This window comes from Silene latifolia, chromosome 8 (genome assembly GCF_048544455.1).
Source record: "Silene latifolia isolate original U9 population chromosome 8, ASM4854445v1, whole genome shotgun sequence".
NCBI classification, from domain to species: Eukaryota; Viridiplantae; Streptophyta; class Magnoliopsida; order Caryophyllales; family Caryophyllaceae; genus Silene; species Silene latifolia.
This window is the reverse complement of record NC_133533.1, coordinates 24,611,181-24,625,336: the sequence shown is the minus strand read 5'-3', so window position 1 is coordinate 24,625,336 and position 14,156 is coordinate 24,611,181.

Sequence of the window (14,156 nt, the reverse complement as noted above, 5' to 3'; positions counted from 1 at the left end):
TTTCGACTTAAATCCCTTATAATTAATATTTGTGGGTTTTCGTCACAAATTCAAACTCGGATTTTAGAGACTCGATTCGTTCATATCAAGTCCCTTGATTTCTTCTTTGATACATGTTTTAAATCTGTTTTCTTCATCTATTCGTAATCTTTTGTTTCCACCATTAACTTCAAGTTTGTAAATAAATCAATTCCAACATCGTAAATAATATCTAACTTATAATAATTCGTTTAAAATTGTTTTCTTTCACTTCATGGCGATCCCAGATGCATGTAAATCAATTAATCACTTCTACTCGAGTTACCAATCAATAAATCAATGTAAATTAACCAACGAACATTAAAAAACCGCGAGTCTGACTTTCACAGTCAGAACCCAACTCAAGAACAGAGCGAAGTGTTGCGCCTCTTCCGGACGACGCGGCAGATCTTTGCGCCTTCGAGGTGGTTTCTGCCTCTGAACTCTTCTCGTTTTGACGTAGGGTTTCTAATTAGGATTTTAATTAACCATTATTCTTATTATCACCATAATTTTCATATTTTCCTTATTTTCCATATTTTCCAAATTTTCCTTTTCTTCATATTTTCCTTATTTTCCAAATTTTCCTTTTCTTCATATTTTCCTTATTTTCCAAATTTTCCTTTTCTTCATATTTTCCAAATTTTCCAAATTTTCCTTTATTTCCCAATTTCCTTCTTTTTTTCAATTTTCTAATTTTCATTTATTCTTTTATTTTATTTCTAAAACTCTTTTGGGCATGTTTATGGCGTAAATTCAAGTTTATCAATTGTAATTTATTTCTTTATTTCGTATTCGTATTTATTATGTATGATTTATTTACTTGGCATTCACATGTAATTAATCTAACATTCACTTCGACCCCAATTTGTGTGCTAATTACTTGTTCACCGACTTAGTTAATTCTCACATGTTAGGATTAATCTAATAAGTGTTGCATTGCATGCATATAATCGACAATATATCGAGTATAGACAATTTTCCCTAATCATTAGTAGAGACCGCTATCGAGGCGGGCGGGATTAGGTGTTCGATTAAAAGAGCTTCCTAATACGTACCCTCACTCCTTACTCCAGATCTCTGTGAACATCCGTGTTCATTGGCATCCACGAGAGTCATTCTAGACATAGAATGCTAAGGGTAACGAGTTATTGGTGTTCATGTCACTACTTTGTGTCTTGACATGACACGAGGTATTCGAACGGTTTCCAATTTTCCACAATAAATTGGTGGCGACTCCACAAATGCAAACGCTTGTTCCCAAGCGCCCCCGTGGCCCATGTCCACAGTTTGGCGACTCCGCTGGGGATAATACACTTACGTGTAGCCCAAAGGGTGAAACTTGAACAAGGTTAGGGAATAGTTTGTACAAGACAATTGTCGGTTTTCATAACTCGGTCTTCCTAGATCGTTTCAATCGGCCTTCCTAGGCCCAACCCAACCCATTCGACCAATCGTCCCGTCTAGACGGTCCAAATTCTTATTTGGGCCTAAGGATGGATAGCGATTGACGTCATCCATACCATGGTACTTACTCTTGTTTGTATCAAGAACTTTCACTACTCGAGGAAATGGACTAGGAATCGGCCTTACTCTTATTTGGTACGAGCCTCTCCACAGACCCCGGGTTTGATTATTTAGTATGGCAACCCACCCTTTAAACCAAAACCCTTTTAAATGCACTCAGCATCCCGTTATAATGCCTATATATATGTTTGTATCATATGTAATCACCATTTTGTAAACAAAACCATTTTGTAAAATAAAATCCTTTTCAAATATAAATATTTTCAAAATAGCGCAAAATAAGCCTAAACTTTGTCCAAATGTCGAGTCAAACTTCGGGCCTCAAACCCATTTCAAAATCCGTGTAAAATAAAAAAATACGAAAAAAGTCCAAAAAAAAAGTCCAAAAAAAGAAAAGAAAAAAGAAAACCAAAATATTTTCAAAGCATGTAAATGTGAATATGTAAATTCAATTGGGTTAAGTTAGAGTCAAAATTCAAACTGGCTATGTCCTAATCGGAACTCTGTCGAGTCATGAACCCGTCTTCATTTACATTTTGGGTCTTTTCAAAAATTCAAGTCAAGTCCTAAGGCGTCACGCCATCATTTTGGACTCCATACCCCAATTCAGTTAGGATCTAAACATTTCCGACACCTCGAGTCACACGTTCCGAGGCTCAGCACACGAGTCTCAATGGGCCTCATATTTGAGTCTAAATTACAGCAGTCTTCTTACCACCTATAAGCAAACCTCGAGTCTAGAATCAACACGTGTCATCAATCCCGTCAATAAAGTCAATCATATGAAGGTCACTCCGTCAAAGTCAACACTCGAGTCTAAAATTAGAGTCAAGCACCGTGAATTCAAACACGAGAAGTCGCTCACGACATTTCACGAATTCACAAGTCAAGTCTAGATTTGTCATCTTGTCCCTTCTTTTGTTTGTTGCCTTAGTATGCGTGATCACATGTCGAATCGAGTTGTAATGCGCGTCATTTCTGTCGAGTAGGAATCCAGCAAGTTCCGTTAGTCAGCAAAGTCACGAAGCAGTTCAAGCCACAATCATCGTGTCTCTCCAAGACGTTTATGCCATGGTCCTACGAGTTCAAGCTACAGTGGAAAATTTGAGCATTCGCGTCCTCACCCTCGAGAATGGAATAGTGGAAAAGAACACGCCACCTAGAGAAACCTCTAGTCTAGGTCGTCCAAAGCTTACCTCTTGCAATAACTATCGTCCTAGAAAGCCGAAAACAGCTGGAAGGAAACCTGGGAGGCATCAAAGGGTGCTTACCGATTTAGGCATGTCTTATGCCGATGCTTTGAAGAGACTCTCTGCCCAAGGCAAGCAACATCCAATAGGACCGACTCCGGGTCCACCTTTAGAGAAACAGATGAACCTCTGGAAGGGCAACAAATACTGCTTATATCACCAAGGTAGAGGCCATGATGTTGAAGAGTGTTTTCTCTTGAAACACACCATCCAAGATATGATCGAAGAGGGCAAGCTTCCTAAGCCACCTTCTGTCGGGAAATCCAAGAAAATCGACCCTCTTGGGTCTAATATCATTAAACATGACGAATAATCATCTCTAGACTGTTCTCATCTCCTCAATCCTCGTGACGATGAAGAAATCAATAACCTCAAAGATGACGATATCCAAAGTGAAATGCTCATGCTTTCCATTGCCTTCAACAACAAATTTTCAAAAATAGAGGGAGCTATTGATAGCTTAAACTCTCGGCTTTCCAACATAGAAAACCAGTTCGCCGAAATGGGTAAGAAGCTTGATACCCAACCTCTCAAAATGAAAAGTGTCCAGACAAACCCTCAACTTGACAGTCTTAAGGAGAAAGCAACGAGTGGGCAATCCATTCCTAGTTCTTCTCATCCAAGAACCAAAATCAATAAAGGCAACCTCATGGAGCCTTCATCAAAGAAACCTAACAACTCTTCAAGGTCATTCACAAAGACTTCCGAGAAGAAGGATACACCCCCTAGGAAATTTACCAACATTGGTATTACATACACCGATGCCCTTCATAGACTCATAAAACGACGAATGTTGAAACCTATCGGTCCTACACCTGATCCAGAAAAGAAGGCTAGATTCTGGGATAAGAACGTCTATTGCTGGTATCACAGGGGCAAAGGACACGATACTGAGATGTGCTATAAGCTCAAGCATGTGATCCAAGATATGATTGAAAGCGGGAAATTGTCTCTCTCAACCTTTAACTCACACGACAGGTTAGGCAATCCTCATGGATACACCATTTATTAGGAAACTCTTCTTGACTATTATCCTTCCAGTGTTCCCAATAATGAGGACGGGGTGCTCAAATGGGTGAATGCTCAAAGTGAGATGCCGAAGCCATTTGTTGGAAGAGTAAACGTTCAAGCGTGCGCCGATGATTATGAGTCTGGATCTAAGATCGCGTCAAAGTCCGAGTCCGAGTCCTAGGCTTTCTATCCCATAATTATTTTCTAGTATTTTTCTTTGTGTCCATTTCCATTCCTAGTGACATCCTGGGGGCTGTCCCACGAGTCACGTGTCTTCTCGAGTCTATGTTAAATACATTTATTATTCATTTCAATAAAAGTACACTTTTCAATCCACATATTCTATCATATCTCTTCCTTTACCCTTTTCCTGTGACAACAAGAATTGATTTGAGGCCTTTTTTTTAAAATAATAACGACAACGCATGACAGTCGATGTGAGTGCACTTAGATGATGTTCCATTCCAAGTTGTAGAGGACCTGAAACTCCGTGTTCTTTTCTTACCTATTCCATGTCTGGCAATAGAAACCACAATATAACCCTAGTTTAGCATGAGCCTATCTCAAGAGATTCTAGGACGAATCCAGACCATATCCCTTGTTAACAATCCATGACGGAAGGCAAGCCCATTCCCCACAATAAATAACCCGTGTTACTAAAAGACCAACCCGTTTCACATCAAAAGGTGCTAGTATGACCCAAGTCCATCCAAAACGATACGAGCCATGATCAAAGACCAAAGGCTCAATCAAGAGGAACTGAGGTAAATATCCAAAGCCGTAGTTATGCCCGTAATCCAAGACAAAGAAAAAGGCTCGATCAAGCAAGTCAATATCAAAAGTCAATGTTATCTTCAAAAACCTGAATCAAGTATCTGAGCAAAACTCCGAGATATATTCTAGACCAAGAACGAGTATGAAATCAAGTACGAAATACTGCTGAAGTCTATGTAGAATCAAGACATTGATGAAGATGGTTAGCTAGCACCCTCACTTAGCCTATCACACATCGCATACCCTAAGTCCTTCTCGAGACCGTTACGGAGAGATAGTTAGGAATTTTGAGAATCCTCTAAAGCTTGTCAAGTATACCCATCCTTTAGGGCCAAGACATGGAAACTTGATCCCACATCATTTTAACCTACCTTTATGTGCTCAGGCTACATCAAGCCAAGAGACTCCATTTCCAAGCTATATTACAAGACATAATCCCATCAAGCCTTAACTCCACAAAATCAAGCTCCAGAGATTTGTTCATCAAAGCCTCTTATTACCGAGCTCCACATTCCAAATATCCAATCCAGTTTTACCTTGACCGAGACACGGAGTCTTCAAATACTTTGCTACCTAGAACGGGACATACCCATATTCATCCTTAGGGTCCACTTTTAGGTGTGCTCACGCGACAAGGAAATTTTAACAAACATAATTATACCTCTTTGGTCTATGATCAGAGGGAGTTATCTCAAATCAATTCTTCGAGTCACCAAAGGAATACACCCTTGTGACCCCTGCACTTTAAGGCCCTAACAACATAAGCTTAGGCACACACTTGAACTACGAGCATGGTTTGATTTCACCTTTTTAGGTGGATACGTAAGCAGTCTTTTCTTACACAAGAAGGATACAACCACAACACCCAAACAAAATTAACCAAACCTCAGAACTACGATCTGATTTGATTTCACTTCACGTGAATACGTAGGAAGTCCTCATGGACACAACCATCCCACCTCAACCATCAACTTTCAACCTCTATTTCAACCTTCCAGCCTCAATTAACATCCCTTCCAACCCCAACACCTCTATACTGGGGGCTCCTTATTGTCGTCCAGCCTCTTTTTTTACCAAAGTCCAGAGCCATCTTCTCATCCTGGGGGTTTCTCTTCCAAGATGCCACCCTTCCTTTATTCCTCTAAGTCTAGCTAGTACTCGGTTCGGACAATGACAAAGATCTTAGATCAATTCTCCAAGTCATCGTGCCTCAAGAGGGGTCTCTTTTACAGCAAACGGTGGTGAAAGAAGTCCTAGTAGACAGATGATCCATGGCGCATGCCTTGCCTTTATATGCCTTCATCATTCTTGCAATTCTTATACCTTTGGAACTAATACGCATTGTCACCCACACTTGGTTAGGGGTTGCGCATACTTAAACAAAGTCTGTCAAAGTCATCCCTGTGTCGCGTCAAATCTAAGTTAGTGTCGCATCAGTCAAACCTAAGTCTACATTTTGCGTCACGTCCATATAAGGCCTGTGTCATGTCAAGTCCTACGTCTAAAACCCATTGAATATGCATAACGCATTACAAACGACAAATTTCTTTGAACAAGTTTTAAACGACTTTTAAAAAGAAACGACTTTTGCAAAGCCTATGTGTTTCCTCATTCGAGGTCCATGTGATAATCGCTTACGTGCATATATTAGATTATATTCTTGTGTGGCTACTAACCATGCAGGTAAGTATCAGAAGCAGTACCTTATCAAGACCTCGCTTGCCACAACGAGCGAATATTCTTTGACAGGTGTTTCGACACACCTCTATTCTGTTCCTCCAACGAGAGTACATGGACAGCCAATCGCCCCTCTCGAGACATGGAGATCAGTTCCCGATTATGTTCCCCCAGCGAGAGTACACGGACAGCCAATCGCCCCTCTCGAGACATGGAGATCAGTTCCCGATTTTGTTCCCCCAGCGAGAGTACACGGACAGCCAATCGCCCCTCTCGAGACATGGAGATCAGTTCCCGATTATGTTCCCCCAGCGAGAGTACACGGACAGATAATCATCCCTCTCAATACGTGGAGATCAACATCAACCCCAAGACTTATCGAAGTTTGTTTGAAGACGACCCAAGCAGCTTCCCCAGCAGTTCCCGCCTACGTCCTGCGACCCTTGACATTTTGTTTCCTCACAGAGTTCGGCAAAGGTGTCGTTCTCCAGAAGTTCCCAAACCAGAGCCTCCTTCCTTAGGTTCGTAAACCCAAAGTTAGGATTCTTACCCCTAGATTCTTAGATCTCAAAATGGCTTCCTTTAGGTTCATAAACCTTTAAGCTCCCACACCAACATCCTTAGGTTCATAAACCCATAAATCCTTTTGGAGTTCTCATACCTCAGAAAGCTTAAACGCACGCGTTTAAAATAAGAATTAGTAACCCAGTAATTCCTAAACTTAACCCTAGGATCCCAATTCCTCTTAGGTTCACATGCCTTTAAGTTTCCATACCAGCCGTTCTTTTAGGTTCATATACCCAGGTTCACACGCCTAGCTCTTTAGGTTCCCAAACTCCCTAGAGTTCATAAAATTATACTCTTTAAGATCATATTCCTTTAGGATCACCTTTTCCTTTTAGAATCATATTCCTTTAGGATCAACTTTTCCTTTTAGGATCATATTCCTTTAAGATCGCCTCTACCTTTAGGATCATAATCCTTTAGGATCACCTTTTCTTAGAGTTCCTACACTCAAACCTTGGTTACCCCTTAATTTGAACTTATATTTGACCTCCTTCCCGTCGATTTCTTCCATTAGGGTCCCACACCCTAGCACAATCCTCACATATCCTTTAGGTCCTAGCCTTAGGTCCTACGCTTAACCATAGCTCCTACGCAACTCTGGAAACGTCTCAAGGAATCTCGGGTATGGTCTCTTCTTATGGCTGGCGAGCTTCCTTACGTAGCCTAATGGACTTTAAACGACCCTCTCCGATAGTCGACAAACTCTAAAATGTTCCCGACGACAGGTCCTTGGTTCAGACCCCTTGAACCGCCTCGCATCGCCATAGTCGTCAGGTTGTAATCTTCGACTGACCTGATGGCTATACTTTCACTTTCGCCTTGTCCAAGCCTCAGTCAAAGTGGGGGCTCTGTAGATACCTCATTTTTGCACCTCCCGCCAAACACCCAGTGATGATTGGGCCGCATGTCTAGCATATGTCGCGATTTTATGACGTTTCTTAAATCGATTAATAAAAGGTAACTCAAACACTTGTGTCTACCTCATGGACGTCATCTAGATGTCATTACGGTCGTTTTGGCAGTAATTAGAGTACATTTGGAGTCTGGGTCGAAAATCGTCTTCATTTCCTAAAACCGTCAAATCCCGAGTCAAAAGCAATGTGCTTGTTTACCTAAGGTTAGGATATCATAAAATGTTGAGATTATATCTCATTTTGAGTCCCATGTCACTTCATTAGGCTAAACTAAAAGTTTACATTACAAAATGTGCATTTCATTTAGTTAAAATGATAAACCGACCTTTAGGCCTGTTTTACGAGGTGATAACAACTTTTTTGGGTCAGGCCTATTTAACGGAAAGTTCTAGATCTCTTTCTTAGCTTTCCAACGCCACCGAAATTACCTTATTCCGAGTCTTGTAGAGAAAGTTATGCCTAAAATACGACAGGCTGTCAAACGCGTTTTCTACGCGCAGAGGAACCCGCTGAGGAAAGGACGCAGCAAGTGCTGCGCCTCTTCCAAGGGACGCAGCAAGTGCTGCGCCTCTTCCAAGGGACGCAGCACCTGCTGCGCCTTTTCCTCAAGGTTTTCTTTTTTGTCCAAGTTTCCGTGTTTAACCTAAGTCGGTTGTTTCCGGATCTTTCTCTCCTTTCCTAATTCCCTCCGTGTGATTAGTATAAATAGGGACCTTTGTTCCTCATATTTCTCACGCGAGTGTCCGCCCTTCTCTTCTCCCTTTGCATTCTAAGACCACGCTCTTGCTTATTGGCGCTTACGTGCTTGAATTTTGACCACGTAAGCTCGGATCCTTCCGAGTACCAGCCTCGTTTTGCATGACCGACCAATTTGACCAACTCCACTACACCATAATCAATTAATCAATTCAATTTGCTTTTAAATCCTTTTTCAATGGCACTTTCATATTTGCATTATAGATCGAGTCGAGTTAACACTAAAAACCGATTTAGTTAAATCTCGCGACGCTAACATGTAAGTCTGAGGGTGTAAAATCCCAATTTTATTTAATGTATTTTATTTAATGTATTTATTTTCTGTATTATAATTAATGTAAGAATTTATGTCATAAGCATGCTCGAAACTGTCTTTTAAAACCCTTTTTAGCGGAAGTAACACAGATCTGACATAGGGAAAAATTACATCAACTGATGCGCCTTCTGGAAAGGGCGCAGCATCTGATGCGCCTCTTCCAGGGGCTGCTTTCAGTTGATGCACTTCTTCTTCCTCGGGTTTTTGTTCCTTTCGTCTTTTATTTTTCTTTCTTCGTTCTTTCCCTTATTTCACCTAATAATTTTCAAATTAGTTTTTATGAATCCATTTCAATAATTTTTGACTTAAATCCCTTATAATTAATATTTGTGGGTTTTCGTCACAAATTCAAACTCGGATTTTAGAGACTCGATTCGTTCATATCAAGTCCCTTGATTTCGTCTTTGATACATGTTTTAAATCTTTTTTCTTCATCAATTCGTAATCTTTTGTTTCCACCATTAACTTCAAGTTTGTAAATAAATCAATTCCAACATCGTAAATAATATCTAACTTATAATAATTCGTTTTAAATTGTTTTCTTTCACTTCATGGCGATACCAGATGCATGTAAATCAATTAATCACTTCTACTCGAGTTACCAATCAATAAATCAATGTAAATTAACCAACGAACACTAAAAAACCGCGAGTCTGACTTACACAGTCAGAACCCAACTCAAGAACAGACGCGGGAAGTCTGCGCCTCTTCCGGAGGACGCGGCGATGATCTTTGCGCTGTTGAGTGGTTTCTGCCTCTGAACTCTTCCCGTTTTGACGAGAGTTTCTAATTAGGATTTTTTTAATTAACCATTATTCTTATTATCACCATAATTTCCTTATTTTCCTTATTTTCCAAATTTTCCTTTTCTTCATATTTTCCTTATTTTCCAAATTTTCCTTTTCTTCATATTTTCCTTATTTTCCAAATTTTCCTTTTCTTCATATTTTTCTTATTTTCCAAATTTTCCTTTATTTCCAATTTCCTTCTTTTTTCCAATTTTCTAATTTTCATTTATTCTTTTATTTTATTTCTAAAACTCTTTTGGGCATGTTTATGACGTAAGTTCAAGTTTATCAATTGTAATTTATTTCTTTATTTCGTATTCGTATATATTATGTATGATTTATTTACTTTGCATTCACATATAATTAATCTAACATTCACTTCGACCCCAATTTATGTGCTAATTACTTGTTCACCGACTTATTTAATTCTCACATGTTAGGATTAATCTAATCAGTGTTGCATTGCATGCATATAATCGACAATATATCGAGTATAGACAATTTTCCCTAATCATTAGTAGAGGCCGCTATCGAGGCGGGCGGGATTAGGTGTTCGATCAAAAGAGCTTCCTAATACGTACCTGAAAGATCATAGATCTATATTAGACTCTCTAATAAAAATTAAATTATCTCATAATTTGTCATTTAGGTGATCTATGTAACATGCATGCTAATATGAAAGCATAAAAATGAAAGTATAAGGAAAAACAATTTCCTTACATTGATTTTATGGTAAAATGGGCACAAACTAGTTCACCTTACTAGTTTGTTCTTGAGCTATATGAATATGGAAGATCCTCCAAAAACCAACCTCCAAAGTAGAAGGTCTCCTTAATCCACCCAAGAACTTACCCAACAATCTTACTAATATTAACTAGATATAAGTAAGACTACCCTTGATAATATGCAAATATTACTAACATCTTAGTAATAAAATTTTGATACTAACTTCTTAGTAAAATGATGCTTATGATTTTTTTAGAGAGAAAGACCAATTATTTTTCACATGCTAACACACCAAAAGAAGTAGTGTAAAAATGAACAACAATTGGAGTGTTTTATGGGTGAAAGTGGCGGGTGGAACTAGTGGAGTGAGGGAGTGCACTTGTTTTTATTTTTGTCCAATCTTATATCACATGCAAGTGATCATAAGATGACTTATAGAAGAACCAACAAGTAAAGTGAAATGATTATGTCTATAATCATCCACTACACTCCATTTACACGGTCCAATGTCCCATTTACGGGTCCATTTTGGTTCTTATGTTTGTCGCACAAATACGTGTAAATTTTATTCAAACATCGTATCATGTTTAAATGCTTCCAATTAATTTCGTCTAAATCACTCCGTAAATATATGTGTACCGCTACACATATAGTTTACGTACCAATACTAATCACATTAGTCAACTAGTACCAATTTAATAATTAACTGCTTAATCATTAATTCCCGTCTCAAATAATTTATTATTCAATTATCGCATAATTAAATAATAATTTCCGTACCTCGAGTTCACAACTCGATATCTCTTTAAATCAATTTAATCGACTAACTCTTAGTCAATTTAATCAAGGGACTAATTAAATTGTATCTCATACAATTAATTAGCTTTCGTGTTGAGGCTCGTTCCTTTAGGTGTGACCGAAATGGATCAGTTGAACACCGCCGTCTCACGACAGTAACGTCAAACCCTAGTTGGCCAACCGTTACCGATATACGTTGATCAGCTGACTAGGATCAAATAAATAAATATTTGATGATATTCCTTTAATGAGATTTATTATGTAAACGCACTATTGTGGAGGACACTAACTCCAACAATCTCCCACTTGTCCGACACAAGGTGTGCGCTACCAATTCTCTTGTCCGTTTAATCTCCCACTCAATGTAAGGTGTCTTTCAGGTCGCACTTGCACACGAACATATCGCGAGTGGTTTTCTCGATCGGGAGTGTGACTACCTGACCGGAAAAATCTCTCACAGATTACTTCCGAGCGTGGCCACGCATTTGTAGTCATTAACTCCTCGAGTGGCCTTGAGATATAGTTACCCAACGTGGGTGGACAATTCTTGTATGCCCTATCTATCCTATTGCCCAATACAGATCACCATGACCTAGTAAATGCCCTTTTGGCCTCCTTTCACGGCACAACCTAGGACAAAAACCAAAGTCACTCGAAAACTGCACTTGCTCAGTTAATAGTCTCCAGTCAAAAGAATCGACTCATTAGAACATCTTAGAGATCCCTGCCACGACCAGGCGTCTATAATAGAACTTAGGGACTCTCTAAATGGTCACTGTCCGGCAAAGTGTCACACACTCTGCCTATGTAAGCGACTAGTCATCACGCATGACCTTATGGTGTTGAACAACCATCAATCGACTTACAATCTAGTCACTCCGAGACGTCACCTCATTAAGTGACTAGGGACAAAATACAATGTTCATCTTATTCACTTGAATATTGTTCAACATTGTCTCCACAACTTATTCAGATAAACATAAGGTATTCAATGTTTTCAGTCAAACTGAATAATTGAGTTCTTCAAGAAACTCTAACAATGAATGCGATCATCACTTATGTAAATATCAATACTCTATCCAATATTTACATAACGATCATCAGCAATTAAGGTATACTGCTCAATCACATTGAGATGACATAACTATCATGTCTACCTTATGCCAACGGCTTTGGTTAGAGGATTAGCAACAGTTGCATCACTCTAATTTTCATTGCAATTTTCCTTTGTTCTATGCAATCTTTTCATCACATAGAGCCTTTCTAAGTACATGTCTAAACAAGTTTTTAGACTCTGGTTCTAAAGCCAGTCAAACACTCCAACTGTTTTCACAGTCTCTCGGGAGACGATATTCGGCTAACGGAACTACTCTAGTCCCATTAAATTCCGGTTATCAACTATCTCTTTTACAACATCGGATGTTGTAATGTACTTAGCTTTTCGTTCATGATTTGTACGTATAACACTTATACATACACATTCTTCATATGACATATTTTATGTATGACTCCTCATACATATCTTCTTTATACATGTATAACTTCTTATACATATATGTATAACTTCTTATACATATTATTCTTTATGCACATAACACTCTTACATGCTAACCATTCCTTAACGAGGCCCATAACATCTTATAAGCATAGGAATGTTTCCGTGTAATCCTTTTACACAAAATTCATAAATTCCTCCAAACTATAAGAGTAAATCCCCAGTTCTTCTCAAGTACTCAAGGATGCTCTTGATAATTGATACCCGTCGTTGTGAGTACCAAAGATAAAATTTATAAACTCCTATTAAGACTAACCTAGGCTAGTGGTAACAGGGTCGATCCACAAGGAGGCAGTTGTAAATTCTAGTTGTTCTATGATCAGTCTAAGGTAACTATTATGGGGGTTGAATTGAGTTGGTCTAAGTCTAAAGCAAACAAAGACAATAAACTAAAAATACGATTTAAACAGATAAAAGAAAGGTACTAGGATGATCGGGTCATTACAGCTTCGGCGGCAGCAAACTAGGTCGGTCTGAATTAAACACAGGTAAGGCGGGAAATAAGAGGTCCTCTCGGTCCACTCCTAACAAATAGCATCTCTCGATCTCGCTATAGGTCCCTAATGTCACTAATACTGACTTTCGTCCTGAAAAATGACTAATGGTCTAAACTATACCTATCTTTCGATCTTAGCACAGTTTAGTCGAATTAATTGACGGTCAAGCAACTTACCCTACCTTTCGGTCTAATGGGTCAGTCACAAAAGAGGTATCTAACTGGTCGCATGCATTCGATTCGTTAAATACAAGATTAAATTCAATCAAAACGAAGGTAACCTTACAAGGTCAGTCGATCGACCAACTATGTCAGTCGATCGACTGACACGCGGGTTCAGTCCGTGTCTAACCTATTGCCGCCTAGCCATAAATCGCCTACATCCTAGCACAAGCTATTTAGCTACTCATGGCAATGATGAAAACTACAACAACATTAAAGATTAAGACTAAAGGATTCATGCTTGAATTGATAAAGAAAACAATAAACATAAATAATGAAACGGCTTAGGGAATTAACTAACGATTCTATACTAACGAAAATAAAGCAAAACGGGAATTAGGGCAGAGGAATACCGAGAATTCAAAGGAAGATTAAGATTAAGAACTGAAAGATCCGATGCAAAAGTCGATATAAAAACCCTAATTATCCGAACAAAACTAAAACTTAATGTATTGTACTGTGAAACTTAATGTGTTCTCTGATAAAAATCCCATCTCTTATTCGATACGCTGCTGTTACGTTATATAGGAACTAACGCAACAACTTATTCCAAAACCTAAAACTTCACGGGCTTTCTAAATCTCGTGCGAATCGAAATCCGTCGATCGACTACTCAGGGTCGATCGATCGAATATCGAAACAAGCAGAGCTTCGAAACCGAGCCTTGGTCGATCGACTGACTAGGTTGGTCGGTCGACTGGCTAAGCTGCTACTTGACTTCTTTTGACTCGTGGACTTGTCTTTCGGGCCTTGGATTGCGC